This window comes from Ursus americanus, chromosome 29 (genome assembly GCF_024610735.1).
Source record: "Ursus americanus isolate L20-20 chromosome 29, mUrsAme1.1.p, whole genome shotgun sequence".
In the NCBI taxonomy this organism is placed as follows: Eukaryota; Metazoa; Chordata; class Mammalia; order Carnivora; family Ursidae; genus Ursus; species Ursus americanus.
Genome location: NC_142155.1, coordinates 10,707,873 through 10,715,067, shown reverse-complemented (window position 1 = coordinate 10,715,067; position 7,195 = coordinate 10,707,873).

Sequence of the window (7,195 nt, the reverse complement as noted above, 5' to 3'; positions counted from 1 at the left end):
TGGGAAGACAGTGCTTCTCTTCATCTGCTCCCAGTCCTGGATACTAACCATTATCTTTAGAGCTCTAACCAGTTTAGGACTCTCTGAGTTGAAAACAGCCTGCAGTCTGGGTCCTCCGAAGGCCTACTGAACACCTCACCCAGAGGAGCCAACCATTTGCAGGATTAACTCACTGAAGAATTGAGAAGAGGATCTTTTTTGAAAGCCTTAAGACATGCCACTCTTTCTGCCCAGAAATTAGTGCCATTAACACATTAAGAAAGAGAAAATTCTGTGGCTTTGACAGTCAGCGCCAATCAGAACATTTCAAGAACTTTCTCGGAGAGTAGCCTATTTATAGGATGGAATTATTCTTTCTAGGGGTTATGCTGAAATGCTTTTCCCTCCACTGGGCCACCAAAATACTTTGAACAATTTGACATAAGAATGAATTGATAGTCTTTTCCTTCAAGAAGAAGAGTGCCTTGCTGCTGTGTGCATGTGTGTATATTTTGTAAAGGAAAACTACGGATTTAACTTTTGTCTTTATTATTTTTTTAAAGATTTTATTTATTTATTAGACAGAGAGAGAGACAGCCAGCGAGAGAGGGAATACAAGCAGGGGGAGTGGGAGAGGAAGAAGCAGGCTCCCAGCAGAGGAGCCTGACACGGGGCTCCATCCCAGAACGCCGGGATCACACCCTAAGCCAAAGGCAGACGCTTAACGACTGAGCCACCCAGGCACCCCTAACTTTTGTCTTTAAAATCACTTTCAAAAGTAACAAGCCCTCATTGCTTGGCAGGTGCTTAGCATTTGGTTTTGCTGACCTATGTAACACACAAAAAGAAGAGCTGAAAAACCCTTTGAAAGTCTAGATTAATCTAGATTATAACTGAGGAACACTTGATGGACATTTTAAGAGAACAAAAGATAGTAGAAGGAACTCAGCCTAATATAAATTGAATTTGGAGAGACAGGACTGGGAGATAGGGAAGGGACATTCCCCAACAGCTTGTAGTCCTGGTGAGATATCGGACAGAGGGAGGGAGAGAGGACTTGAAGTAACTTTCTATGTGATATGAATATAAACCCCTTTTTTGACACTGGGTTGAGCCACTGCAGTGAAGATTTAAATTGCTTTTCAGTTATTCTGGATTTCAGATTTGTGTTTCTTTGGCTGAAACAGCATGCTTAAACTTACCCAAAAAGGCCACCTGGCTTTGTGCAGATGATATGAAACCATCAACTGGGAAAGATTTTCCACTAATCGGAAATACTAAACACTAGAGAAGGTGTCATGCTACAGATAATGACTATCTCTACACTTCTGCTGATAAGCCATTTCCCAACCAGGAGTTTTACCAAGTGCGGATTTGGGGGGCAGATACAATGATGGAAATGTCCTAAGCAAATACAACAGATGACACAGAGGTAGAGGCAACCTGTCAGAAGGAAAGGGAGCAGAGTGCTCCTGCCCAGCCTAATGGCAACTGAGTGTTACACTGAAGCTGAACAACATGTGAAAGAGACTGATGGAGGGAAACAGAGGGAGGTGCAGGCTTTCTGGGAGGCAATGAGGTTCTGTTTTGGTACAGTGTGTTCCACTTTTTTTTTTTTTGTGAGTTCCACTTTTTAATTGTATTTAATTAATCTGGATTCTCCCCTGCTGTCCTGTTGGCATCTTTTAATACTAAGAGATAGTTAATTTCCACCATTCATTTGGCTTTGTTCTTGTAGAAAGCAGTTAGCCATTTTCTCTCGTCTTTACTACTGAAATATTCAAATCACAGTTGACACTGTCAAATGCCCTTCTTCCATGACCTTGAGTAGGCAGTTCAGTAACTCCCCAGGAAGTGACATTTATATTCTTACATCCCTAACCCTTAATTTACCTCTCTTCTTGACCATTTCCCCCACTAAACAAAAGAAATCTGTGAATTTTTCACATAATTATGATGTCCTGAGTCCAAATGAAGAGTGGATTCATTCATTTCTCTACATCCAAATAAGTTATTTAGAAATGCTTTTCTAAACTTCATCAACAGGGTTACATTTCTGCTTTTTTCATAATACATAATGTTCTGATGAGTCCTACTGAAAGTAGAGGTCATTACTAGCAAGAAGAACATTAAGACAAAAGACCCTTCTTCAAGGACCTCAGCATTTCCTGACAAAGTGAAAATAAAAGAAATATTTCTAAAGAAGGAAGAAAATCAAATGAAAGTCATTCCAAAAGAGCACCATATGGCCCACAAGATGTGTGGGTATGGAAGTCTCGTGTGCTAAGGGAAACACACAGATTCTGGAAATCAAAAATGAAAAACCCCCACAAAGTAGGTCATCCCTCATAACCAGATTACAAGACCAAATTTCTGTCACATTAAGATCTCATACTTCTAATTTAGTTTACCTCTGTTGACAGAAGTGTGTCTTTTAAAAGTGAATTCAATTCGCACCTCAGCATGGTTCATAGCTGTGGTATAGCTAAACGGCTTCCTCTCAAGGGTGACGTCGTAGAGCATATGTTACTCAATTACAACATCATCTTCTGATTTGAACCGAAAAAGAGAGATGTACATCTGAACTCACTCTGCAAGCATTTATATGCAAAATTACTATCCTTTACAAAAGGAGCTAGCATTGTCATAAAAGCTGAATGAAGATTCAGAAGCAGGAAAGAACTTTTCTGGCTTCCTTCAGCGCAGAGCGTCTCAAATATAGTACTATTAGCATTCTAGCCTAGATAATTCTCTTTTCTTAAAAATAGAATTTATTTTTTAGAGTAGTTTTAGGTTCACAGCAAAACTGAGCAGTAAGTACAGACAGTTCCCGTATTACCCCTTGCCTGCCATAATTTTCTTTTTTATAGGAAGCTGTTGTGTGCATTGTAAAATGTTTAGCTAGCATCCCCGGTCTCTTAACTCTAGATGCCAGTAGCACTCCCCAGTTGTGACAAACAAAAATGTCACTAGACATTGCCAAATGTTTCCTGGTGGGCAAATTCATCCTTGGTTAAAAACTACTGTTTCAGACTTTGGCCTTACCCCTACAGGCAAAACAGAAACTAGATTCTGTCAAGTTTCTTAAGAAGCATCATTTTTGAACCCTGTTTGACTGAAACAGAAAAACTTGGCTAGACATTTTATAAGTACTTACTCTCTTAACAAAACCACTACAAACTCATTATAAATACTTTAGAAAGATAAGACAGTTGGGGTAAAGGAGAAGGGACTGGGAGGAGGAGGCCAGAGTTCTTCCTTAAGAAAGCCTTTGCACAAGGGGGTAAGCTAGGGTCTTTCTCCAGCCTCACATGTGCAGATATTCAATATACTTGAAAGAATTATTAAAGAATTGATCAGATTCAGGGCTTCGATTCACAGGAACAGAGCTTACAAGAGATTATTAAATAGAACAACCACAACTATTTGTTAATTTGCAATGAGAAACATCACTGTGAAAAGAACTGAACTGGCTGTACTGCAGAGTTTCCTCGAGCAGCTTAGCTGTATGGAAACTGAATTGTTGGAGGGTGCTTAGTGGGCACGGAATGAAAACAGGGAAGTATCCTTGCAGTCTGACAGTTTACAGGGCATCTGAGTTTGCTCAGCCTGAAATGCCCATCTGCACATTGGGACCCTTCCCTCTGCCGCAGGGGCAGCTGAATTAGTGCTCGCACAGGTTTAAAATGAAGATTCATGGGCTCTTCTCCCAGAGATTCTTATTTAGTAGTACTGAGATAGGGTCTGGTCACCAGGATTTTGTTTTTTTAGAGAGCACACACATGTGTGCAGACGAGCGGGGGGTTGCTAGGGAGTTTGGCAGGGGGAAGGGAGAAGCAGAAAGACAGGGAGAGAGAAAATCTTAAGCAGGCTCCATGCCCTGCACAGAATCTGACATGGGGCTTGATCTCAAGACCCTGAGATCATGACCTGAGGCGAAATCAAGATTTGGATGCTTAACCGACCGAGCCACCCAGGCATCCCTGTTCACTAGCATTTTTAACAAGTGTCCCAGGTGCTTATGAAACACTGAACTGTGGTGTGTTTGTGTCTGCCTTTTCGCCTCGCTTCCATAGGGTTCTGACTGATGCTGCTCCGGTTAAGTCTTCCTCTTGGCCTGGTTACACCTTCAGAGGTTGCAGTAAAGCCTGTCAGCCTAGAAAACTTCATCTCTGTAGGCGATGTTGAACATATGGGTGTTGATTTCCATTCAGTCAAAGTGTCAGCATCTCTATCTCCCTTATTTCCTTATTGGGAACGGAGAGCAGAAAGTAAGGATGCCACAGTTTCAATCCCATATGACATCTACAAATACGAAAAGTAATGTTTTCCATAAAATATTGTCGAAGGTAATTAACTCGAGAAAAGGACATTCCTCTCTGAAGCAGACTGAGACATTTTGGTGTTGGTTTTAGGTTATTGATATTAGCGATATTATTAAACAGGAGAGCAGAATCTTATATACTTTTCTCCCAGTCACCCAATTACTAAATGTGATGTTCTGTCCTTCAGATTAAAGACCCATCTGTCTGTTCATTCTAGAAATATTTATTGGTTATTATGAGGCAGCTGCAATTTTCAGTTTTTGAGACATAAAATCTCTGGTCTAAGGTGCAGAATTCTAAGGCTGGGACTGAAACAAAGAAACAAGCAAAGAAACAAGCGAAGGGTCTCTGGGTTCGAAGAGAAAGAAGCAAACTCTATAGAGTAGGATGTGGTGTGGGAAGAGAGGGGCAGCAGGCAAGGCTTCTCAGAGCAAGTTACACCTGAACTGAACAGAGAGGATAAAGAGCTCACCAAGCTGAGCAAGGAAAAGACAGCATGCTACAGAGTACAATGGGAAGTACAGAGACAGAGTGGTGTGAGAGAGTCGGGAGCATCCTGAGATCTCTGATACCGGTTTGGCTGGCATATGGGGTACATAAGGGATGTGGGATGTAATGGGAAGTAAGGAGGAGCCACACCATGAAGGATCTGATACAAAATGCTGAGGAATTGTGATTCTGTAGACGAATGTGAAGATGAGTCCTCAAATGCTTAAAAGCAAGGGAAATGCCATGAGATAGTGTATGACTACAAGATTTCCCTGTAGCAAGAAAGGTTTTCCAGAGTGAGAGACTTGAGCAGAGGCTAAAAGTCTGGCATGAGGAAGAAGCATAAGCAAGAAGGCACAGGACTGTCCCGCAGTACTGAGCATCTTGCTGCAGCTTTAAAAACTCTAATGCTTTGAACAATCCATTTGCTTTAGGGACTTTTTCTGGCAGTACTCAGAAGTCCAGTTACATCGCAGAGAAAGATGATGGTTGAATTAATTCACAGTTGTCATGTGTTATTTTTCTAGATCGGGGAGTGAGAATTTTTAGGTATAAACAAGAGATGTGGCAGAAGGTGATGGACAGGAAGGAAGGGGGAGGGTCAAATATATAAGGGCTTAATGAATTTGAGGGGCATGTTTGTAGTGGTAATGAAGTTGTTAAAAAAATAGGGAGATAGGTTGTGATAAAGGTAGAAAACCAAAGAATAACATTTAAGAAACAACAATTCTAGGTGAGGAGTCAATACTGTGTATAGTCCATGTAGGAAATCTGTGTCATAGATACCTTTTCCATTATCTTTCTCATCCACTACTCACCCCCTTCTCTCTCTTTTTTAATTGAAATATTGTTGACTCACAGCATTACACATGGTAATTAGTTCAGATATACTAGTGATTCCACAACTCTGTAAGTTATGCTGTGCTCACCACAAGTATAGCTACCGTCTGTCACCATACAATACCACTGACTATATTCCCCATGCTGTACCTTTCATGCCCGTGACTTAGTCATTCTATAACTGCAAGCCTGTACCTCCCACTCCCCTTCACCCATTGCGCCCATCCTCCCACCCTCTTCCCTCTGGTAACCACCAGTCATTCTCTGTATTGATGGGTATGTTTCTGCTTTTTTTGTTCATTTTGTTTTTCAGATTCTACATATAAGTGAAATCATACGGTATTTGTCTTTCTCTGACTTATTTCGCTTAGCATAACATCCTCTAGGTCCATCCATGTTGTTGCAAATGACAAAATCTCATTCTTTTTTATAATAGAGAAACATCCCATAGTATATATATATATACATATACAACTTCTCCTTTATCTGTTCATCTATTGATGGACCCTTAGGTTGCTTCCACGTCGTGACTATTGTAAATAATGCTGCACAAACATGGGGTTGCACATACATCTTTACAAATTAGTGTTTTTGTCTTCTTTGGGTAAGTACCCAGTAAAGGAATTACTGGATTGTACAGTATTTGCATTTTTAATTTTTTAAGGAAGCTCCATACTGTTTTCCACAGTGGCTACACCAATTCACATTCTCACCAATAGTGCACGAACGTTTTTTCTCCACATCCTCATCAACACTTGTTATTTCTTGTGGGTTTTTTTTTTTTAAAGATTTTATTTATTTGAGAGAGCGAGCAAGCACAAGCAGGGAAGGGGTGGGCAGAGGGGGAGAAGCAGGCTCGCTGCTCAGCAGGGACCCTGATGCAACGCTCAATCCCAGGACCCTGAGATCATGACCTGAGCTGAAGGCAGACACTTAAACAACTGAGCCACCCAAGTGCCCCTCTTGTGATTTTGATACTCGTCATTCTGACTGGTGGAAGTGTTATCTCATTGTGGTTTTGATTTGCATTTCCCTGATGATTAGTGATGTTGAGCATCTTTTCATGTGTCTGTTGGCCATCTGGATGTCTTCTGTGGAAAAATGTCTATTCAGGTCCTCTGCCCATTTTTTAAATTAGATTATTTGGGGTTTTTTGGTGTTGAGTTGTATAAGTTATTTATATATTGGGGATATCAATCCCTTATTAGACATGTCATTTGCAAACATCTCCCATTCTGTACGTTGCCTTTTCATTTTGTTGATGGTTTCCTTTGCTGTGCAAAAGCTTTTTATTTTGGTGTAGTCCCAATGTTTACATTTGCTTTTGTATCCCTTGCCCAAAGAGACATATCTACAAAAATCTTGTTAAGGCTGATGTCAAAGTGATTACTGCCTATGTTTTCTTCTAGGATTTTATGGTTTCAGGTCTCACATTCTGAGTCTTTAATTCATTCATTCATTTCATGTATGGTATAAGACAGTGGTCCAGCTCATTCTTTTGCATGTAGGTGTTAGGTTTTCCCAGCAACATTTATTGAAGAGACTCTTGCTGCCATTGTATG